Source organism: Dendropsophus ebraccatus, chromosome 8 (genome assembly GCF_027789765.1).
Source record: "Dendropsophus ebraccatus isolate aDenEbr1 chromosome 8, aDenEbr1.pat, whole genome shotgun sequence".
NCBI classification, from domain to species: Eukaryota; Metazoa; Chordata; class Amphibia; order Anura; family Hylidae; genus Dendropsophus; species Dendropsophus ebraccatus.
In genome coordinates, this window is record NC_091461.1 from 26,031,015 (window position 1) to 26,057,209 (window position 26,195).

The following is a 26,195-nucleotide window of genomic DNA, read 5'->3' on the forward strand; positions in this document are numbered from 1 at the left end:
TACACACCCCTAAATAGATTTTTTAAGATTCTTTTATTAATTTATGTTTATAATGATTAGAGTTTTATTTTCTGAGACTTCCAATCTCCCTGTATAGATGTGGAGTTACAAGGCAGCATACTGACTGCCTGCGGCCACCCCTATGGGGAGTTTGGGAGCTTTATATTGGACTTAATGATAAGACAGCATGCATTTAGCTCCAAAGCTTCCAATAAAAAGCATCTTCAGGTAGCCAGCTTCTTATCCTTTCAATCAAACTGCGTGCAAAAGGTTTGAATATCTGTATTTGAAAAGTTCCAAATGCTGTAAAGATATAGGAAGAAATAAGCAAAAAATACTTGTGATCCTAAAACAGGGATGAAAGCTAGAAAGCTTCGGCTGTCTAGACATGATGGGAACTGTTTTGCAACAGCTGGAGGGCCGAAGGTTCCCCATCCCTTGCTTAAAGCATCATCATGGTAAAAGAAGGCTATTCACTTTAAGACTCTAGATAAAGCAAAGGGACAAAAATAACAACCCAAAGTTTTTGTGTACTTTTTGCTTTTTGGGTGCTTTATGGATTAAGCAGATTCTCCAAAATACTGGCAAAGCTAAATTCCGACATTTTTCTTGTCTCTAGCTGGTAAATACATCTCAGGATAACCAGATACAGTAGACAGTACTCTATTCACACTAAGATTGGCTAATGGTGTTGAATACATAATTTGGGAGAAAACGGTGCTATTCAAACACAGGTAAGACAGAGTTATTAAACACTCCAGGCATTTAAATGCGCTTCTTATCCATGTAAGAAAGGTGAATGTGTTTATTTTATGAGAAATCCAGAAGCCTAAGTAGTGAATTCAACAATTAAGTAGTATTTGAAAACTTTAGTAATTAATAAATCAGGCAACCTGCTGAGTGTTGGATCAACTGGAGTGGACGTAAAGCTGAGCCTGGCAAAGTGCCCGGGACTGTTTACAATAATCAATGGGAGACGCACCGAAAGCTTGAATTAGTAATTTTGCGGACTCTATAGCTAAATAATTACAGATGTGCCAGATGTTACAGATGTACTCTACATAATTGAACAGTAGGCACAAAGAAAGGTGGCTTTGATAAGGGTCTATCAAACGTTCCCAAATTATTTTGCTTCAGGAGATTATAAGAGGGGTTTTTATCCTATTGAAAAAGCACAAGGAGAAAAGGAATTAGTAGTTGTAACAATTTGTTTTATCTAGACAGATCTTTGAAAAGTTGGAATTGATCCACGCAACGATCTCGGACCGAAAGCTCGAAATTGACTATTCTGAGGGAGAAAAGAACACATATTTTATCATAAAATCTCTGAGAGATATGTAAGTGCCTGGGGACACATGGAAACATTGATAAATTGTAAGAAGAACTACAGAAAGCTATAGTCTATATTATTTTAATAGATGCTTCTTTCTTAGTCACAGGACAAGATGTTTCGCCGCCATAAAACATGGACCTGCTTCAACACAAAGAAATGGAATAATTATCTGGTGGATGTAACATTTGTGAGTATCTACTCTGTAGGAGTTCATATACGAGACTATGGAACAGGCTTCCATAGAGTCACAAGGGGGCCTCAACTGTATCTCTGACCTGTAACCTATAATGTACCTGTCATTGGGACAAGTCAAAAGTTTGGATTGGTCGGGGGGTCTCGTTTAGGCGACAGAACGGAAAGCAGTATGCTGCAGCACATTCTCCTTCCCAGCTGTCAATCATCACCATCTAGAGATCGATGAGAGCCAGATAGTGAAGTGCACTACTGCACACACTTCTCAGCTCGTCGTCCTAGTCTTTGGCGACCTCACTGAGCAAAACTTTTGACATGCTCCCATGATATATAAAATAAATATGATATTGTCCACATGTTTTGTTTTTTTTCCGGACAGAAAAAGATTGCACCACAGTGCACAGTAAGGCTATGTTCACACTACGTAGAACTACGGCCGTAGTTCTCGCCGCAGAACTACACACATCGTATACATTCCGGCCGGGATCCCATGCGGCGCCGGAAAAAACTGACATGTCAGTTTTCTGCGGCTGGAATTCAGTGAATTCTGCCCGCAGAAAGACCTGTCAGTTCACACAGTGAAGCAAGCGGCTCCGGCCGCTTGCTTCACTGTGGGCTATGGGAATCTCTGATGCGGGCGCCCGCTGATGCGCCCGCATCAGAGCTCCGCGGCCAGAAAGATCACTCGGCCTGTACTTAAGTACCGGCCGAGATGATCCAGCCACAGACCGGCCGTTCCGTGACCCGGCTGGGGTCACGGAACGGCGGGTCTCATACAATGTGTGAACATAGCCTAAGACTGTATAATAAATTTTACATCTAGGAGAGCATGTGAGATGTATATAATGGACCCTGTACAGCAGCACATCGAGGTTTACGATACCAAACTAAGGAGCAGTGTCCTAATGAAAATAACTAACAGGTTAACTCACTAGTCCTCAGAGCCTCAAAGCGCCGCTGCCGGGATCCTATTCGCTGTCGCTGGATTAATCTTCTGCAGGAAACCGGGTGCATCACGTACCCGGCCCCTGCCACAGCAATGTCACGGCACGGCTGAGTGTTTGGCCGCTCAACCAGTCAGTGACATGGGCTGTGTCCCAACCAAGTCATTGATTGTCTGAGCAGGCAATCACTCAGCTGGGGTCATGGTGTTGAAGCTATCGGCGCTGCAGGAGCCCGGCTGTGGGGAATGGGACCGGGCAGTGGCACTACAAGGCACGCGGGACGGGTGAGTTAACTTGTTTTATATTTTCACACCCACCCCTGCCTACCTGCAGATTTCATAGTTAGTGATACTTCTCCTTTAACATGTAAAGAAGGCCGAAGTGCCCAGGGAGCGTTCCCTATCATTGATCAATGCACATCTCTTCTTATTCCTCCCCTTCATGCCCACCTGCATACATCTACACTCCACCCATCCCACCAACCCACCCCCACCACTAGCCTTTCGGTATCCAGAATGTGATAATACTCAGGAGAGGGGACTCGTGGGGCTGATAGTATGTTGCAGAGTAGCATGGAAAGATGGTGATGCTAACCCAATGTCCTGATTAAGGCAAAATATGACAAAAACTGCGAAGTACAGTGTTTGTTGTGAGCAGTAAAGATTTGCTCAAATTTCCTAGAAGTTGCTCTATAAGCAGTTTTGCTGGTATAGACTCTAGATGATTTGGCGCACTTAAGTGTTGCAGGTAGAAGTCAATACAGCTTGGTTGTTGCTTATGAAGATGTTGTCATGCAGTCGAATAACCTCAGACTAATAGGTCAGCACAAAACATCCGGCCGTTATAAAGTACAAAAAATTTTGTCTGGATTTGGTCCAGTAGCCACTTTATGGAAAGGAAGCATTGCTGGGCCACCTAAATACAGTGATGGCACTTGGCTAAATATAAATATTAAAGAGCCTGCGACACTCTCACAATCTCTCCAAGCAGCCAATCGAGGTGGCGCCAGGAGTCGGACCCCCACCAGTGATATTTTGATGGCCTCTCTAGAGGACGAGCCATCAATTTTTACAGGAAGGATAACCCCTTTAAATCATATTTTACTAGTATAACATAAAGTCCTCAGAAGATGGATTTTCCCTTTATCATTATACTTTATTCATTTGCTTTTCATAGGTTTTTACGGATTTCCCCTTTGCTCTGGAAATTTTATAAAGATCTCACTATAGGCAGCGTTTTTTTAAAGCCGCCACAATATATGCAGAATTTGTTTTCCAATGAAATTCTAATAGGGCTTCCTCTTAAGTTTCGATATGTAAAAAAAAAAAAAAAAATTGCCCTTTTCACAGCTGATAAAATATTACTACAAATTAATCCTCTGAGAATATAATATGTCCCTATTTATTACTTTCAAGTGTGAAGCTAGTGCTGCAATTAATACATCCAGCCCTGCTACACCGTCGATGAGCTCCTGCATTACTGTCCTTGAAAAAGAAATATATTCAAGTTTATAATTTCAAGGCAAATTTTATTTTTATTTATTAATATATTCTCCAATGAAAGTGATGCAATGCGTGGAGAAGGTCAAAATTCCCAGAGCCTCTCTTTGGTAATCTCATTACTAATAGAAGGTATTTGAGTTTTAAAAAGCTATACATTAAAGTGCCTAGAGAGGCTGAGATAATGCTATTTGTAAGGAATTGGAAGGTACATTTATTGTGAGACTTACATGCTCTTAGGAGATTTGAGAAGTCTATTCCTTTTTATTACTTTTAATTTGTTTATTGAGATTGTTTCAATTTTATTTGCAAATAGCACTTTTAATCTGATTAAGCCTTACGCCGAGCAGCCGAGGAAAAGAATATAAAAGTTGATTGTAGTTTACTAATCAAAAAATCGTTTTGCTTTTTTTTTTTATATTTTATTTTTTTGTTCCATGAAATATAAACCATGGATAAAATTGATGCTTGGAGCTACTGGGTACAATAATGTTAGAGGAAGCTGATGCCAGTGACATATGAAATGACTGCTGATACCATATAAACAGGGGTTCTTTAGGCGTAGACATGGAGCAAATTGGATACGGTATATGGTGCCAGCTACCACAGGGTGGTGTCTAGGGATAAACAAATTGGTTGGGCACAAACTGAATTTACTCAAAAAATTTCCATAAAAATTCAGATTCAACCAAATCCAATTTTTTGGGGTGATTTTTTATAAAGAAGAAGAAAAAGGGTCTCCTGTCAAAGGCCGAATTCCCTCCCCTGATACTCCTTATAATTTTGTTGGCCACTGCTTGCAGTTTGTTCAGCCGTCAAGGTGTATGGGGCTCTGCTGACAATAAACAAAGGGTGTTGGTGGAAAATTACCACCCTAACCCTTTGTTCTGGGTCAGATAAGCTGCAGCCAGAGGTCTCTAGCTACAGAATAACCCTCCACATAGAGAACACTTTGACCCTGACGAAAGTTCCTGTGTATGGGAAGGACAGGGGATGGAAAGGAGAGATAACTGATGGCTGAACAATCATTCGGGGTGATCTTTATTTGTGAGAAATACACAGAATGCACCTATTTAGGAGTGGCTCGCTCTGGCGTAGACACTTAATAGAGTGATGGTGCATATGAGTGACCTGTAGATCCATTTGGCAGGGATGTCAGGGTCCCCATGATCAAGATGATGGGGGGCCCCAGTGTTCCCAGAGGCCCCATAATTTCTTAGTTATGCCCTATCCTGCGGATACTGTGGATAGAGCATCCTTTATCCAGATGGAATTACCCTTACAACTTACCACAACTCTGGGTAGGTGTTTAAACCACATTTCCATTCATAGCAAGCTGAAGTTAATCCTTTGATGACCAAACACCTACTTTTTTGTACTATGCCAATGATCCACTAGTGTTTATTCATCATGGCTTCATTGACGCAAATGAGGGTGTGTGGGACACAAAGATTGGATAGAAACCTACATTTACAGTAAAGTGAGCCTCACAATGTAAAGAATGCAAAAAAGACAGCAATGCAATCTGAAAATATTTTTTTTTTCTTAAAAACTTGTATGAAAACGTTTGCTCAGACAGGTGATTAAAAAAAAAAAAAACTATACCTGCCTTCCTCTCTTGCCCATCAGCATCATGATCCTGCTTAGCAGGTGGCCTAAGCGGCGTCCCACCTCAGCCACTGATTGGATAACCAGGCATTTCCTTAAGCACACAACTAAGCGAATCTGGGCTCTTTGAGTATGCCAGGGATAGGAGAGCGAATAAAGTTAGTAAGTTAGTAAGTATAGGTTTTTTTGTTGTTTTATTTTTTACCACCAACTTCAGCAAAATTCTTAATAAAAGTTATTCCCTAGAATATCCTTTTAACATTTCTTCACTTAAAGGGGATATTCAGTGCTACAAAACATGGCTAAGAAAACTATTTTCTTCCACAGGCAGCACCACTCTTGTCTCCAGTTTGAGTGCAGGTTTTTAACTCAATTTAAATGAATGGAGTTTAATTGCAAACCACATTTTAACTGGGGACAAGAGTGGGGCTGTCTCTGGAAGAAAGTAGCCATGTTTTTGTAGCACTGGATAACCCCTTTAAGCTGGCACAGCAATCCTTATGGTCACAATTCTCACATTAGGTAAAGGGTCATCAATGTGGAGTGGGCATGTCCTTGTGAGAGAGACTGAGGCAAAGAAGCCCTGTTTAGTGCAACTGGACTCCATTGGAATGGTAGCAGGGAATCATGGCAGGTGAGTCTTTTCTGTTGTTGTTGTCCTCATTTTGCACAAAAAAAAAAAGCGTTTCCTGTACAACACCTTTAAAGGGAACCTGTCACCCCCCGAGCCGGGGTGACGCCCGTCCGACCCCCCGGTGGAGCACCATATACTTACCCCATCCCCGAAGTCCCGGTCCTGGACCTGCTCCCGCCGACGCGATATCGCCGTCGGAAGCCGTGCGTGCGCTCATCAGAGATGAGTCTGATGCCCATAGATAATGACTGGAGCAAAAACAATTAAAATAATTGTATAGTAATAATATTAAAAATAATAGGAATTATTATTATCCAATCATAAAAATAATAATTATTATTAATAATAATAATAATAATAATAATAATACACTATAATATCGTATTAGTAAAGGTACAACTAATCCATTTTTAAATAATGAAAACAAAAATGCTATTCATAATATTTTATATTAATATTATTTATATAGTAGTAATAACATGTTTAGTTAATAAAATAACATAAAACACTGACATCACTTATCATAATAATTACAATATATACAAATAATAATAACAATATTACACATGACATCAAATTTCAACATGACAAGTCGCAATCCTACCATTCCTCATTTCCCATAGTATTCCCATCGCATTCCTTCTTCAACCAATAAAAATCCAGTTCTTCGTTTTCTGGAACACGTCGGAATGAAGCCATTTTTTTCATTAAGTTTATGGAAATGGCTGTAAATGTATTCATGTTTTTCTAAGGCTAAGATTTCTGTTTGATATTCAATCTTTATTTATTCATCAGCGTAAGTCTATATAATTTCCTGCGATGTCCAAGGTTTATTTGCAATCTCCGCAGTAGTATTTATTTAGGCTAAAAGATGGATCTCAGCGGGAGTTGAGGGATAGCAGCACTTCTGTACTCCTGGTTTCGTACCCCCATCTACAAGTCCCGATTCAGAGCAGTGAAGCTCTTTTGACAGACAGCACGAGAAGGAAGAGGGAAAGAAAAAAAAAATTTACATGAAAGAGTAAGTGACAGCTGGGGTCAGACTCTCTCTGTTTAATGACACTGCCAGTTACACATTCTGAATTGTTTAAATATGAGTCTACAGCTTCAACAATCATCATCGCACCAGTTCTACTTTTCATACCCAACAGCCAGGAAAGTGACACGTAATTACACACTTACTGATGGTATCGCCAGTGCCGATAATTAAAACTGCCACGGGAGGATTGCGATTGCTAGTCTACAGCTGGGATGTTGTCAAGAGGTAAAAACTCCAGCAGTTTTTAAAAGCTATCTACTTAAAGGTGGACCACGGGAACCTGTGTTTTAGCATAAGAAAGGGCTCAACACATCATTCACAATGTCTCACGCAAATGGAGAAAATCTATTAACAATGCAATAAGTGAAATAAAACACGTTGGCCTAAGGGTTAAATTGGCTGAAAAGACTCGGGATTCAGATGTAGGATGTTAGGCCACCATTACCTAGAATAAAAAAATAAAATAAAATCGCCTTGGATTAATGGGACGACTGTCAAATCTTTTTTTTTTTTACGATTAGAATGTAACTCTAGTTGTCTGTCTGGCATCCTGTATTATCTCAGTCTCTTATAGAATGGCTGGGATATAGCCCTGAGTGTATGCAATAAAGTAGGAGAATATACTTTAGTCTCTTGAAGGATTAGAAAACTACACAGATAGGGTACAATTGGAAGATGTAGAGTCGAGTTTGTCATTCCATACAATATCTCACAGTGCACTACCTAGGCACTCTGACATATGAGCTCTGCTTTATCTGTATAGTTTGTATTGTAATGTCGCAGGATGCTTCTGCTTCACAGCCTGGCCTTTGTGCAGCCTGCTCTTTCACTGCATTTTATTTCCAGGCCATGGTGACCTCTCTCTTCCTGGGCCCACTGTTGTCCTCTCTCCTCCCAGCCCATGCATCATGCCCAGGGGTCGATTAACTTTACCATAGACCCCGGGCTATTCCCCAAACTTGGGCCCCCCACCCCGCTCTGTAACCAGAAGATAATACACCACTGAAAGTTTGTCTCTTTGGGAGGCCATGGGCCACCGCCCAAAATGGACCTATTATAATCCACTACTGATCATGCCATCACTGCAGTTCCTTGGTTGTCCTCTAAGATGGGCATGCATGCCTTCCCATATTTAAAGTATCAGTGTGTACTGCATTATTCTTCCTCCGCCTATCCTGATCCCCCAATGCCTACATCAACTTGCTGACCTTATCTCTACAGCCTGACTCTCCGATGATTTACACCACTGTCTGTTTTTTAGGACCAGTCATTACTCACACCGGGACCATGCTTGTGGAGTGTCTTGGTGTCTTCTAGCAGCAGAAGTCCAGCTTCCACATCCTGGAACTAGATAAAGACTGAAAATCTAAGGGGAACTTAGGGTCCTATTCCACAAATCGATTTTTCAACGATTAACGATAAACGATCTCAAACGACTGCTATGGCGAATGACCTGAAACTGTTCACCCAATTACACGGAAGGATGATCGTTATTTGTGATTGTTCTTGTGGTCATCCTGGCGTCATACCGCCAAGCAAGTCTACATCCACTGCCCATTAGATGTATCTGTAGATTGCTGATTTATTATTATATTGGGGACATACAGAAGTAGCCAGGCTTACCATGAGTTGCAGCCAGGGTTAACTTAATCACAATAACGCATTTAACTTGACTTTCTAATTGACTTAACATAGCTCCCTGACACAATTGCTGCGTCAGGGATCAAGTTAACCCTGGCTACAACTCATGGTAAGCCTGGCTACATCTGTATATACCAATTTATAATACTGAAATTTAATAACGTTTTTTTTTTTTTTTTTTTTAAGAATCTGCCTCTTTAAATTATATGGCACAATAATGGTCATCTTATTGGACACTGCCTCCCCCCAATCCAATGTCTCGAAATTCCCCCAAGGTCAATGGACTGTCACCAGGCAATTGGATAAGATACAAGATATGATGATGACTTTAAATTTGTGTATATAAGTATACTGTATGTACTCTATAATATATGATAAATGCCACAATTACATCTCTGTGCTGCACTAAGCTATGCTGATTTTTCTGTAAAGGAGTTATAGCTCTGCCGGGAGCCGAGAGGACAGAAGCTACTCAAACTTTTGGGCACTGCGTTTTCCGTTGGGAACTGTATAAGGAGTCAACTTATATGATCATCTGGTTGAACACATGGTCTCTTCGTATAAAGCATACATATTAATATATCATTATGTGTCTAAGTTACATTTAATTAAATATTGGGGGTAAAGGAATAAAGTAACATTGTAAAGTACTTTAGCAGTGGCAGGTTGGGTAGGATTTTGATAAGGTCAAGTTCGGGAAACAATCCTTGGGGAGCAATGTGACATCATTTCCTTGCGAGGCACAGTGCAAATTATATTTACTAGATTCTGGGGAAGGGTTGTTGATCCAGGGATTTTTTTTCTGGATGCCATAATTGGAGTCAGGAAGGATTTTTTCCCCCCCATGAAAAGAAAAAATAGCTTTTGCCTCTTGGGGTATTTTTTCCTTTTTCTGGATCAACAGTGCAGGATAATAGACTGAATTGGATGAACCAAAGGCCTAACTGACAACTCTAATATTGAAGAAGGTTGTAGCTGTGGAGTATGCTTAAAGACACACCTTAACTTTTTTTGTTCGTTTGGTTCCACACTTAGGGTCAGCACTAATTTGCAATGCCTTTACATGGCACAATCAATCGAGCAGCCAGGCCGCACAGAAAATTGCTACATCGTTTGTGCAGCCATTGACTTTCATAGTTATCGGCCACATGTTTCCTCTTTACACAGATCGGCCAGTGTAAAAGGACCCGTACTTAATAAGTCTGATCAATGCCTCCCTGTGTCACTCTGTTTAACAGTTCAGAAGCAGTCCTGCTGTAGGATCATGTGACCCCCTCCTTTGACCATCTTTTATAATCTCTCATCTTGCTTTTTAGATCATCAACTTAAGAATAGCAGCAAAGAACAATAGCAGCTTGTAAGCAGGAAAACTGGAGGAGTAAAACGAGTTTCCTTCACCCTGGACATGATCTCCTTTTGCCAACCTTATATTTTATGCAAATAATCTTTCATGGCAAAATATCTTGTTGGCACCCCTCATGGCACCCAGTCCCTGTGAAAAATGCCCCTAGGTGTGCCCTTTAAGGTGCCCACACACCTTAAAGTTCCTATATATATTTAACAATATTTGGCAGATAGTTATCTCGTATGACCTCCACATAAACATGAACATTCGGCCACGTTCCTTATGGGGTGTGGCAAGCCGGTACCAGACTGTTCTGGTGTCTGTTTATCTCTCTGAGAAAAAAGGGGTCAGGCAGTGAAAAGGCAACATGCCTAATGCTTAAGTCTAATTAAATCATCCACTGACTCGAGAGGCCCCCATACACTTTATACTGGTGGTCAACTTTTAGCATGTTTTAGCTTAAGACTAGTGCTGATCAGACTTCCCAAACTGCTCAGGCTTGACAATGTTCTTTGAACCTGAATGCTCAGCATTTGTCTCCCAGAAATTAAATGCAGAGTGTTGGGGTTCGGAGAATGTTGCCGAACCTGAATATTTTGGCAAGTCAACCCAACACTACTTAAGATTACTAAAATTTCTAAAAAACAAAAACGTATTTTGATTTCTATGGAAAATGGCTGCCTTATGACTTCTTACTCCTCTAATCAGAGAGAGTGCATGAGCATTCAGCCATGCCTAACGTTTATGTATATGGGGAGATTGGGAAAGATGACTGGCCAGCAATTACTGAAAATATTTGGACTCCTTTAGTCAATCCATGCCATTTCTCATCATGAATTATTAATCAGATTTTCTAAACCTAAAGTAAAAGGGACAATCCCTTGATCTAGCTTTGATCTAACAAAGACATCGGCATTGAGTTAATACTTATCATCTTAAAATAACTTTCTCTGAATATGCTATTATAAGCAAAACAGCCACTGTACCGCTCACTATATCTGTCCTTGTGCTTTTGTTTCGGAGTATTTTTCCTTGAGAAGTGATCTCCTGTTACGTAAAAAATGACTCTGTTTATTTTCTTAGGAGTCCATCTTTTTGAAGTTCTCAGAAGTCCCCGTCTCATATACGGGAAAGCCTGCTCTTCTCGGACGTTACAAGACTGAGTCTTTGATGTGTTTCCTGTGGGACCTTTTTAAAGAAATCCCTCGCAGTTAGGACTAGAAACAATGGCATCGCTCCAACTATCTGTATAAACTATGGGAATGCTAAGTTAAAGTCATCTACATCTTAAGCAGCCCCTGTTTTCTCTCTGCACCTTGCAGGACTGTACAAAGCCAAATTCTGTTTTGTAAGGCGCGATGGCTTGCAAATACCATGTGCCTAGTGTGACTACTGACTAGATCAGCTTTGGCATATTTGACTGCTAAGTACATATTCCCCCCAGGCCAAAACCGTAATTTACACCAAAAATATGTCATCCGCTTTTGCCGCTACCCAGGAATAACAGGCAAGCCATTCATCGAGATCTTGTCATAAATGTGACAACCGCATACAATCACTAAATGACAATTATCTAAGAGCAAGGTAGATAAGGAGGAGTGCCGGTCACAAGTACAGTCTTCATTCTGCGCATCTGCATATCTCTCGAATCCATTCACTCCACATAGAGGAGGCTTCACAACCTCATAGTGACAAGTTCCCTGTATTAACGTTGTATATTTCCTGCCAAAATTTTACATGTACGTAACAACTGCCCTATTCATTGAGTAGATGTGCCTTTTTTTTCAAATTTGCTAACACATTTTTATTTATATACATTTTTTTATAAAATATTTATTTTATTGAAATTGATTCGAATTGGAGCAAACATCTTAAAGCGAATGTACAAACAGTACATTTTCACATAGAACGGCAATGGTGCCACAGTCCTTTTTTTGAACTGTGGCCCAGTTCCCGCGTACAGGGCCATTCTATTCCTGGGCACCGGCTGAAGCACTGGAGGTGGGCCAGCCCGCCCCCAGTGGGAGTAAACCCCGCCCCTCTATGGTGCGCCTCCAATGCTTCAGCCGCTTCCCTGCACCAGCGCCATTCTCTCCATCTGCAGCAATGTGATCGAACCCAATCACTGGACCAAAGAAATGCCCACAAACAGGATCAGCGCAGAAGTACTAAGTAGCTGGCGTATACTTGTGGCCAAGGATCATCGGACAATGAAAGTAGGATTGTTCTTTTTATTGCAATGCGTTTCGGACTAATACATTTAATACAGGCCATTTCTCAAGCATGAAAAGTGGTAGGGAAGCCAAAAACAGCTAAAACAACACAATTAGCGGAACTCCTATTGACTAGAATAGGAGTTGCACAGTTATCCTGTGGATAGGGGAAAATAGATTTTTCCTGGAATACCCCTTTAAGGTCCCTCAAAAATGTTTAATTTTTAACATAAAATTAACTCAACATCAAGATTCCTCAACATAAAAATTTATCCTAGAAATATGATGCCATTGGTCCTGCCCCTGAAGATCCATTATCACATAGCAGAGTTAAATCCAATTAAATACTTAAAAACCATAAGGAATTAACACGTAGGCTATGTTCACACAATGTAATATTTTAGTAAAGAACATTGCAATTAGTGTCCATTCTTAACTGCAAGGGTAGCATTGCATTGAAGTCAATGCAATGGCGCCCACTGTGTTCATACAGCATTATGTTAACTAGGCTTGATCAAATATAGGGAAAAGCTAGGTTCATTCGAACTCAAACCTAGCCAGACCTTCCGCATTTGATTGCTGTTGCCCTCCCGGTCCGTGCGGAAGGAGGAGACATTCTGGGGACCGCCTGGAATTCTGGGATACAGCCTAGGTAGCAGGCTGTATCCCAGAATTCCAGGCGGTCCCCAGAATGTCTCCTCCTTCCGCAAGGACCGTGATCGTCGTCAGCAATTAAATGCGGAAGGTCCAGCTAGGTTTGAGTTCGATCAAACCTAGCTTTTCCCGAAGTTGGATCAAGCCTAATGTTAACACCCGATCTTTAGAACAGGCATTAAAATAATGTACCTGTCTATTATTTTCGCACGCTGTTCAGTGAATGGCGTCCGGAAATAATCGCTGTTCACACAATGTTACGTGCGGCTGCGGCACATTGCATTGAAATGAATGGCTAATTGATTTGCGGGCACACCCAACGCTGCCCGAAAGCCAATGTTAAAAAAAGAACGTTCCTGCAGCCAGAACAGGCTAAAATCAGCTCGGCGTCCGGCTGTTTACCAGCATCCGTTGCTATGCAACGGACGCTGTTAAACGCTGTGTGAACATAGCCATTCAGTGTATTAGAACATTACAACTTTTCATTACACAATAAAATGTATTTGCTGAAACAGTAATATCCCTTTAAGAAGACAGAAGTAAATGTTCAATTTTCCAATTATTTGTATTCTCCCCCATTTCTATTTGCTTAATAATTATACAAAAATGTCATTGTGCCCGAAATGAGTCTACACTCAAGGATATACATACATTGAATGTCACCTGATTTGTGTTTGATTTCGATACGGACTTGTTAAATTGTAATTTATCTCGCTTATGAGTCCATGTGGAACAATGGCAAATAGTCTACTGGAATAGACAGCGTTTAGAACATATGTTCTGGAGACAATGAATAGCCTGAGGAGGAAGCTGACTTGGATTCAATGAATTAATGAAGGAGAAGGTCACGAGATTATGACAGTGGAACTTTTCTAGTTTTCTTATAGTGATTATTTTCCCCACTACTTTGGCTTTGACACATTTTACTGCGAGTCTGATACAAAGTGGATTTTATAAAAGGGATAAACATAAAATAGAATATACATTACAAATAATAAAGGGGGGGGGGGCAGGTCCAGAATATGTAAATGTATTGGATTGTATTTGATCATAAAACTCTAGCGTTAAATACACTGTCATTGGTGCTGTGTCTGAAAATGAGAATAAATATAATTTCAATGTAATGTATTGGGCTGAATATGTATCATTGGTTGCTATGGGCGACTACTTTAATTTTTATATACTCTCTATAAGGGATTTGTTCTAGCAAAGAACAAAAAAAAAACAGCTTGTATGTTTCAGGATATATACCAAAGCCAATGCCAGGAGTACATTTTAGTGTAATCTAAATAAGTACTCTATGTAGGGGGCGGTGGGAACATAATAAAGTGATACTTACCTGTCCTGGTGCCCCTGCAGTGCAGTGCCACAGCTCACTGTCACCCTCCAGTCTCCTGAATAACCTATTCAGCTAGTCAGTAACTGCAGAGGTGTACCGCCTCAATCACTGACTTGCTAAGTGGGCACTTTGAAGCAGGGCTGTGACATCCAAGAACCGGGAGATACCGAAGCCCAAAGGGTGAAAGCGAGTGGTGGCGCTGCACTGCGGGGGCACCAGGACAGGTAGTTATCACTTCACCCACCCCATGCCCTTCCTGTTTCCTTCCCCCCCCCCCCCACCTTTGCTTATAGTTTTCCTTTAATGATGTGAGTACCAGCAGTGCTCTTTTTTTTGTACTGTTGTTTTTGAGATACTGTAATATAAGACATCTGGCCACAGCCCTGCCAGGACTGTACTCCTCAACAATATTAACATAAAGCTTGGGTTACCCTACCGACGGGGCTCCATTCACAGGCTCCATTTGGCACATCAGAAGAGAGCTGGATGGTCCGTTCAAGAACAGACATGAATTAATGCAGACAGATACCCAAAAGATCCCATTGACTTCAATAGGGTCTCAACAAATTTTCATCTGCTTTGTTTTTTGTGTTCAGATCCAGAAAAATAAATACAACTTAAACAAAGCCCCTTGAACAGAACCTCAGTGAAAGTTTTACAACACACCCAGACCTGCTGCAGAACAGTGCTCTACACAGCAAGTCTACAAAAGCTGCTGTATTCACTGTCTTCTTCTCTGCCTGTGACACTGTTCAGCACAGGGCAGCATGCTGTAAACGCACCTCATTCTTTGCTAAATTCCCCCATAACAATATTTGTGACAGGGAGATGATGTTATAAACTGTATTGGTTGTCAGAGGTGATGATGTAAGCTGTAGAGACTGGTTAGAAGTGATGCCATCACTCAGGGTGGGGGTTAATTTTCAGAAGCAAGATCCAGACAAACCTTCTGAGACCGCAGAGGATGAAACGTTGTCTCAAGAGGGTAGGAAGATCCTGGGTTTTGAAGACAATTGAAATGGAAAGAACTACACAACTTCCTGTCAGGGATGAATCAAGCAAAGTCGTGTAGTACTATTAGTGATAACATTATTAGTAAGTTAGGCTGATACTTCTATTTCAAAACAATTTCCTGATGCCGTAATACCCCTTTAACCCATTGTTACTTCATAATAGCTGAAATGAACAGATGTAATTGAGATAGGATAATATTTTGTTAATATGAATGTGTCATCAGACAGTGTCTCTTTGTTTAAATTATGTTTTTTGTTAAACAGATTATTAAAGAATTTTTTATATTGTTTTTCTAATTTTCTATTTTTCTATCTACATTCTAAAATATTCCTGAAATCTTGTAGTTTTAATTCTCACCACTGGGCCTAAATTGAAGCTGAGACTTCTTGTTCTGTCTGTGGTGATAAGAGGAGGGTGCTGTAAAATGATCTGTACAGCATTAAAGGGTCATGTGACACCAGTAGATAGGGGAGACAATAGAATCTCCCTGTAGAGTGACCTCTTCCAAGGTCACAGAGCATGCTCAGTAATGTTTTACATTCACCTCATGAGGACTCTATTGTAGTATGTCCATAAATCTTGCTGTAAAGCATGTCACTAAATGCTGTTAAAGGAGAAGTCGGGTCATTTTTTAAATCTGGCAGCCAGTAGGGGCAGGGGGGAATTTAATAATGAGTATCAACTTACCTCTGCCCGTGCCCACGGTGAGCAGCGGGACTGACCTTTTACCGGCTCCGGGATCTACACACATCATGACCCAACTGATGGACTGGCCGCACCAGTCACTGATTGGCTGAGCGGCCAGTCCATCAGCCGAGACAGGCATTTTTCCCCGAGTTGTGATGACACGCCTTCCTACAGGGGTCCTGAGGCCGGTCCTGATGGTTATTATGGGCATAGGGAGAGTTAAGTTGGTACTCGTAAACAAATTCCCGCCTGTCCCTGCTGGCTGACAGATTTAAAAAAAGGATGGACTTCTCCTTTAAGAACAGCTGAGACAATATGGCAGCCCCTCTAAAAAATTATATATATATATATATATATATATATATATCCTATCAAAGAAAACCCTACCATGAGGAGGCCATCATCCTATCAGCAGATCTTAGAAATAGGTCATGCTTGCAGGAGTGTTGTGTTACCTGGTTCCTGTTAAATATAGCAAGCCTTGTCACAGTTTCCTGAAAAGGAATTTAATGGTAACGACAGTGACCTCTAGCTGTGAACCATTAGGGCGCCAAGACAGCCTAAAGCAGGCATGGGGAACTTTTGCCCTCCAGCTGCTGCAAAACTTCAATTCCCATCATGCCTGGACAGCAACAGCTGGAGGGCCAAAGGTTCCTCATCCCTGCCCTACAGTAAAGATGATCTGAAAATCCTGACCCACAAGGTTAAGATGCTGAAATTCTCTCCGGCATTCTGGCATTCAGCGCCCCCTCAGGCTTGCAGTAGGTATAACACGGCGTATGATATATCCCTGGAGTGTTCCATCGAGATCATTATTTACAAAATACAACAGAGAGGAGCGTCAGACCACAATAGTAAGTACGATCTCAGTCTATAGATAGTACATTGACTGACTGCGAAGCAAAGTACTCTACATGAGCTCATCATCACCAAATGCAATGAAACCAATATTTGGATAAAAGGAAAGCAAGCCATAAGGGACCATTGTGAATATTAGGGGGGCAATGATTATGGTTTGAAGCAGTTACATTTCCTTGTGTGTCATCCATACCTTGTTCTCACCATTCTATCAAGGGATACACCCTTTACTCTCAGTCTATAAATTATGTGGTAGTTAGACATTTTTCACGCCTTACGAACAGCTCGACGAGGTCTAGGGAGAATGTAAAATACTATGCAAATTGGCTGGTAATATGTAAAATGGTATGCAGGCCTATTCTCCCAGCACATGCACTTTACAAACCTTTTGTATTCGCTATAGATTTTCATCTAAGTAGCGGTTGGAGGTTTCATAGAGGCATCGATAGGAAAATAAATAAATAAACATATACAAAAGTAATACAATGAGAAATCCCTTTTATCTCGCATTGTAAATCCCATCTTAATTGCCACGAGGCTTTCTTTTAATATCATTCACCATGTACTTGAGGAAGGCCTCCCGTATATCAAGGACAGTCTCATGACAATAAGGCTTCTACATTATGGTGTTACATGCCTGACCCCTCCCAGTTCTGCCACAGCATTGCCCTCGAATGAGTATATTACAGGGAGGTTGAAGGTACTTTAATAATACTGTATAAGTGATTTAGTTGATGTGTAGAAATATTGATCATGGGAGCTTCGGGTCATGTGCTCTCGCTGCCTGCAACGAATTTTAATCAGAAATTTCTCAGTCTTTACATATTGATTTTGATGAGGTTTTGTGTTTATTGCCCTAGTTATTCTTAGAAGAAAAAAAAATTATATATATATATATATATATATATATATATATATACATACATATTTGTTTATACAATACTGACTGTATACGGCCAGTATATTTCACTCTGGAGGCCCCTGGGTCATCATGTACTTGGTGATCATGGTATTGACTGCAGTATTAGTTTGACACAATATACAATGGTTTTGTGTCCCCTTTGTGGCAGTATTATTAGGGGTCTTGTTTGGTGACATTACTTAGCAGTGCTGGATCTATTATTTATCATGTTATAAATTTACCTGTCCATGCTCCCACAGTGTTCTCTGCCAACAGGTGCAAAGCAGGGTTTACCTGGTGACCAGGTAATATCAGCAGGGTTAGCCCACCAACAGCACAAACAAAATATAAGACAGCGCTCCATAGTGTAATTCAGACAGGGCTGAAGTGGTGAAAGAAAGCACATAGAACTCTCACTTGAGTAGGTTGTGCCTATGTAAGGCAAAACTCTCAGGTTGCATTCACACGTTTCAAGAAGTTGTCCGTGCTCACGGAAAATTTTACAACCCATTGCTTTCTATTGGGCTATTCAGACGTTCCGTGATTTCATGGATCCGCAATCCGTTCCATTTAAAAATAGGACATGTCATAACTCGGAACGGAAGCACGGAACGGATTCCCCATAGAAATCAATGACATTCGTGTTCATCCGTGAAAAACACGGATGCAATGTAATCAATGTCATTTAAAATGCTGTAAAACGGATGAAAAGCGGACTGCTTTGAACGGATCACGGAGGTAGCTACCGGACCACAATCATGGACCGAGAAAATAACTGAGAATGCGGCATGAACATGTGAATGCAGCCTCAAGGCCTTATTACTAATAGCAACGCATGGCCGACAGCTTAGGAATTTGTAAAGTAAAATAATAAATTTGTACTTACCTCTCCCCAGTTTTCCTCTTGCTTCTCCCCACTCACTGCAGCTGCTGTTGGCATGTTTGAAGCTATGTTGCAGTGACCAACCGCTTAGCCAATCACTGGTCGCGGCACTGTCCCATCTTAGCCAGTGATTGGCTGAGCAGCCCGTCACTTCAGAGTAGTGCCAGCAGCGGCTGTGGTGAGCAGGGAAAAGCTAGAAGGACACTGGGGAGCATGGAGAGGTAAGTATATACTTTATTATTTACTATGTAGAGCAAGAGCGCTAAGGATATATATACATATATATATATATATATATATATATACAGCCCTTGTTGCATGATCTTCGAGCAATCTCATCGGTTTGCTAAGCGAGCGCTGATCTAGCAGACATGACAGCAGTTGTCCAGTTGGGATAAACCATTAAAATCGTCATCTTGTATCCACAAACATGCAATAAGCCATCTGCATCCCCTCACCGAAAAATCCACAGGTGCACGAATTACTTTGAAGCAGAAGTTAAGCGTCCAAAAAATTTTTTCAACACCAATGTGTATTCAAAACTTGTCTTTGTTTTTCAATACGGGACCCAAAACATTGTTTACAAGTTACGCCTAAATGATGTTTTTTCCATGACTGTCCCGTATTGAAAATAAAAGTTTTTAATCCACATTGGTGCTGAAAAAATTAGTTTTTTTTATTAAAATAGTCTTCAGTAGCTTTGAAAGCTGATTTCAATCTAAAAATGGAATAAAAAAAAAAGAATGGATTAAAAATATATATGTTTATCAAATTGAAAAAAATATTTTATTAAAATATTTTTGCTTTAAAAGAAAGAAAAAGTAATTACAATAATTTTGATGATAAGTAAATGCCACGTTTTAACTTTTTTCCCCCTATAATACGTCAGTTTTCTCTTGTCATTTTGATAAAAGTGTCACCAGACATGGCTATGTTTATTCAGCAGAATAATGTCTGCTATATTTAAGGCCATACAGAGTTTATGCTCTAATGGCATAAATATGTGTTTATCAAGTTTGTGATTTCCCCGCAGGTTAACACTCAAGAGTCAATTAAAACTATGTCATAACATCAGACTTTTGACAAAGGAAGCCATTGTTGTTTATTGAACTGGGATAAACAACATATTTTCATTTTAAATTTGCTCTCGGTGTATGTGCTGGGAATGAAAAGAAACGCAAAACAGTGTTCAATCCACGTAGACTTCAGGCTGTGCAAACACGAGGAATAGAGAGCCCAGATGCAGCAAACACAAACTTTACTTATAAAAAAGGCTATGAAAAGTAGACAGCAAGCAAAACTTAAAATAGTTGTCTGGTAAGCTGTATTCCAGGGGATGGGGGGGAATTTGTACTTACTTCCATGGCTCCTGTGCTGCCATCAGTACTATGCTGCTTTGGTCCCTGTTATGCATCCACCTTCTGGTTGGGGACGTGATGTAACAGGCCTACTCAGCTAATCTGCAGCTGTAGCGGGTGGTGTCACCTTAGTCACTGACTGCTAAGTAGGCCTGCTACATCATGTCCCTGAATTCAGAGCTGGTTGCACAACTGGGACCAGAGAGACATAGTACCGACTTCAGCACAGAAGCCAAGGAGGTAAGTATGTCTTCATTTTTTCCGCTCACTCCAAGTTTAAAGGAAAATCGTTTTCTTTCAAATCGACTGGTTTTAAAAAGTTATATAGATTTGTAGTTTACTTCTATTTAATTATCTCAAGTCTTCTCATACTGATAAGCTGCTTTATCTTCTGCAGGAAGTGGTAGTAGGAATGTAGTTTTCTTTTCAGTCTGACACAGTGCTCTCTGCTGCCACCTCTGTCTGAGACAGGAACTGTCCAGAGAAGGAGAGGTTTTCTATGGGAATTTGCTACTGCTCTGGACAGTTCCTGACTAGACAGAGGTGGCAGCAGGGAGAACTGTGTCAGATTGAAAAAGAAAGCATTTCCTGCAGGACATACAGCAGCTGATAAGTACTGTAAGACTTGAGATTTTTAAATAGAAGTACATTACAAATCTATATAACTTTCTGAAACCAGTTTTTTGAAAGAAAAAGATTTTCATTGGAGTACCTCTTTAATTTAATTAGCTGAAACAGGAATACCCCTTTAAACAATTCTCTAGAATATTCCTCAAAGTGGCTCAAGAACAAAGCACAGTATACTATAAATAAATAAATTAATAAAAATCATCGAAAAATCATTGTGACCTGATATAACATCTCCAGAAGCCTCTTTTCTGTGCAGATGGAGTTCTGTTTTTTTCATGGGATGTTTTGTACCTATTAGCTGTATTATGAATGGGTTTCGCATTGTATTATCAGATGGTGAGATAACACACAGGTCTCCGGATTACATATCTGCCTCGGAAAAACACAGATCTCATTTTTAGATTTGTTATTATTTTACAGCAGATTATAGATGTGCGATGTTTATGTAGGACGGAGACTCCGGATAAGAGGGTCACATCGACAGGAACCTGCCAAAAGCTGCCGTCCACACTGCAAGGGTATCTCATTGTTCTCAGCCAGGACTTGAACAGTGACCTGGAAGGAAGGCATTAGCTTAGAGGAGGCTGATTCCTTCACAGGGCAGCCCTGCTGTCCGCCTGAAGTAACAATGTATGTGGAATGACAAAGGACATCCCTGTGATCAGATCTCCCAGACCTCGGAGAAGGAAGGGACTCTCCACAAAATGGATTTAACTGGAGTGAGAGGTTAATGATTCACCAGCACCTCCGACCCCTGCCGCAGCTCTCTGCAATGTTATGAGGGACACAAGGCCCTTTGTATAAGAAGAGAAAAAACTTTAACTTGTCCCTCATTAACCTCATTGTTTACACTGTACCTATTTTGCACTTAAAGGAGAAGTCCAGTGAAAATTTTTATGAAAGTATTGTATTGCCCCCCAAAAGTTATTCAAATTAACAATATACACTTATTATGGGAAATGCACATAAAGTGTTTTTTCCCTGCACTTACTACTGCATCAAGCCGTCACTTCCTGGATAACATGGTGATGTCACTTCCTGGATGAAATGGTGATGTCACTTCCTGGATAACATGGTGATGTCACGACCCGAATCCCAGGGTTGTGCAGGCTGTGGCTGCTGGAGAGGATGATGGCAGGGGGACACTGAGGGACACAGGGCACTGGAGGGACACTGAGCATCCCTCTGCCATCATCCTCTCCAGCAGCCACAGCCTGAACAGCTCTGGGAGTCTGGTCGTGACATCACCATGTTATTAGTAGTGCAATAGTAAGTGCAGAGAAAAAAGCACTTTATAAGCATTTCCCGTAATAAGTGTATATTGGGGATTTGTATAACTTTTGGAAAGCAATACAATACTTTAATAAACATTTTCCCGGGACTTCTCCTTTAAAGTGGGCAATACCGCCTTAAATAAAAATCATTAGAAGTTGTCTGCTAGTATCTAAAATACACATTTGCTTGTGATTTCTCAGCAGGGAATTGCATTACAGCCTTCTTAAAGGATTAATTTTTTTTTGCAAAAACATCATGTTTTTTTCTATGTCTGGACAACTCCTTTAACCCCTAGGCGACCCTGTACGTAACTGTACGTCCAGGGTCGGCTACGGGTGTTCACAGTGAGGCTCTTAACCGCCGCGGTCCCAGGTGCCGCATGTATCCCAGGACCGCGGCTATTAGCGGGCACGGTCCAATCGCAGTGCCCGCTAATAAGGTAATCGGATGCAGCCATTCCCTGCTGTCTAGTGTGATGGATCGCTCCTCCGGGATGTTGTACTGGAGGAGCGATCCACACGTCCGACTTGGGCTGGGGTCTGCGCCGTAATGGCGCTGATCCCGGCTCGGCACTCAGTTGCTTCTGGCTGCAGCAGCCGGAAGCAATCAAGTGCCTATCTCATTAATCTATGCTGTATATCTATACAGCATAGATCTCAATGAGAGATCAGAGTGCATATACTAGAATTCCACCAGGGGGAATAACCCTAACCCAGGGGGAATAACCCTAACCCCAGGGGGGCTTCTAGCATATGTGTAAAAGTTTTTTTTATTTAAAAAAAAATACCCTCCCCTAATAAAAGTGTGAATCACCCCCTTTCCCCATGTTATGAATAAAAATAAATAAATAAACAAACATGTTTGCTATCGCTGCATGCGCAATCGCCAAATCATTAATTTATCACATTCCCGATCTCGCACGGTAAACGGCGCAAGCGCAAAAAAATCCCAAAGTGCTAAATTGCGCATTTTTGGTCACATCAAATCCTGAAAAATTGTAATAAAAAGCGATCAAAAAGTCGCATATGCACAATCAAGGTACTGATAGAAAGAACATGTCATGGCGCAAAAAATTACACTGACACTACCCCATAGACCAAAGTATAAAAGCGCTATAAGCCTGGGAATGGAGCGATTTTAAGGAACATATATTTGTTAACAATGGTTTGAATTTTTTACAGGCCATCAGATAAAAGAAAAGTTATACATGTTACATATTGTTGTAATCAAAACGACTTGAGGAACATATATAACAAGTCAGTTTTACCCCAGGGTGAACGGCGTAAAAAAAAAATACCCTCCAAATAAAAGAAATGTGTTTTTTTTTAACAATTTCACCACACATTGAATTTTTTTTTGGTTTCACAGTGTACTTTATGAAAAAAAATTCAGCCTGTCATTGCAAAGTACAATTAGTGACGCAAAAAATAAGGGCTTATGTGGGTCTCTAGGTGAAAAAATGCAAGTGCTATGGCCTTTTAAGCACAAGGAGGAAAAAATGAAAACGCATAAATTGAAATTGGCCCGGTCCTCAAAGGGTTAAGCGCCTGAATGGAAAGTCTGTCCAGCCATACAGCAATACAGCAGTGCTTCTAATATCCCTGTATGGTGAGGTAGATTTTTCATTCGGCACTCATTCATGATTCGGATATAATGGCGCCCCTATTGGTTTCCATACGGCTTTCTTAGAAGCAGATGTAACCATGAAATGGTGAAATAATTACAATTTTTATCATTGGAAATTTTTTTTAGGGTGCCTTCACACCTACCAGATCTGCAGCGGATTTCACGCTGTGGATTCGCTGCGAGATCCGCTGCGGATCCAGTCCCATTCATCCCTATAGAGCACATATTTGCAGCAGGATTAACATCCCTCTGTAAGCATATGCGCGTTAACCCCCTGCTGCCCGCAGCCCTCCGCCAAGAGCTTACATTACCTGCTGGGCGCCGCGGCTGCATGCAGCGGCGTCGCCGAAGGGTTAATGTACGAGCAGGGGGTTGACGCGCATACTCACAGCCAGGGCCGTTTTAATACATTGGTGGGCCCAGTGCACAGGCCTCAAGAGTGGCCCCCCCCCCCAACCCACCGTTATCAGAATCGGAGCTCCACACACAGTATGATCCCCTGAAAATGTCCCCACGCTGTATTAAGAGCCCCAATACATATGGTAGTTACCTCATAACGATATAACCAATGATACCATTACATAATACCGCCATACCATGACCACTATCACTACAGACCCTATAACAGTTACATCCATTTACTCACAGGGGGCGCATTCTCGGATCAGAGTCTGTCACCTTTTCTTTCACTCCATCCAGCCTGGGCCACCATGAAGTCTTCTCCTGGCTGTGAATCTTCTCTCCAGAATCTGCCAGATAAACATTTTAGGCTCCAACACATACAGTAGTAAGGTCCCCTGTACCCCCCTATGTACCCCTATACAGTAGTTACCCCCCTATGTACCCCTATATAGTAGTTACACCCCTCTGTGCTCCCCCACAGCTGTGTGCTGCCCCCAGTAGTATATAGACACCTGTGTGCTGCCCCCAGTACTATAGACCAATAGGTGCTGCTCCCAGTAGTATATATACCCCCTGTGCACCCCCCAGTAGTATATACACCCCATTGTGCTGCCCCTAGTATATAGACCCCTTGTGTGCTTCCCCCAGTAGTATATAGCCCCCTCTGTGCTCCCCCAGTTATATATACCCCCCGTGCATCCCCCAGTAGTATATATACCCCCCATGCAGCCCCCAGTAATATATATATCCCCTGTGCTCCCCCAGTGGTATATACTCCCCCTGTGCACCCACAGTAGTATGTATATCCCCTGTGCTCCCCCAGTAGTATATAGTCCCCCTGTGCATTCCTCAGTAGTATATATACCCCCCTGTGCACCCTTCAGTAGTATATATATATCCCCTGTGCTCCCCCCAGTAGTATATAGTCCCCCTGTGCAACCCAGTAGTATATATATCCCCTGTGCTCCACCCAGTACGCTTTCCCAGTTATATATAACCCCTGTGCATCCCCCAGTTATATATATATATATATCCCCTGTGCGCCCCCGAGTAGTATATAGCCCCCATGTGCATTCCCCGTTATATATACCAGTTATATATACCCCCTGTGCGCCCCCAGTTATATATACCCCTGTGCGCCCCCCAGTTATATATACCCCCCGTACACCGCCCAGTTGTATATATATATCTTAAACATACCAGTCCTCAAAGCAAAATCTGATAATATGTGTCAATTTATTGTAATAAAATGTAATAAAAATGTATATAAATATATAATAAAAAAAAAAAAAAAAAAAATCTTAAACCTGAAATGTCTTTCTGTCTAGTCCAGGATAAAATACTCATAAACACATTAAAAGCATAAACCATACAAATACATAAGCCCCGGGGCCCTTATAGTACAATGCATCAACACAGAGGGTTAGGGAGTGCGGTACAAAAGCATATGAAAACAAATAAAAGAAAAATGGAAGAAAAAAGAGAAAACAAAACAAAACATAAAGGTGTAAAAGTGTATAAAACAACTAAATACTCATATAAATAGCCATATAGTCATTGTACTGCAATGCTTCAAATATATAATCAGCACAAGAAGTGGTAGAACTGGTCTTTTGGTTCAGACCAAGAGGGGGATTCCCATCATCCTCTCACTGACTTGCAGTAGAATCACACAGTGAAAGCAGGCAGATGGGGATAGTAGTCCTGGCTCACTGGACTGATCCCACTTTGATGTTAAAATTCAAAAGTCAGTTCGTTTGTAGATTACGATCCAAAGTAAATGAACTCCTTGTGTGGAGTGTATAGTTATTAGACCAGTATAATAGATATCACTGATCCCTGGTGTTCTGTCTGAGATGTACTGCAAGCACTGGATCTGAGATGTACTGCAAGCACTGGATCTCTCTGGCTCTATCACTGTTTGTTGTCATAGGGGAGGATTTATACACATTCACATAGTTTGGTGCATGTGCACCGCTCACCCATACAGGATCTGCGTCTTCTCCGGGGTCACCGGCGTCCCGGTCTGCCCACGGTGAATACGGTGACGTCACCAGTCTTGTTCCTGGTCTGTGTCAAAGCGTGGCTCTGCTGCCAGTAGTGCAGTAGACAAAGTCACT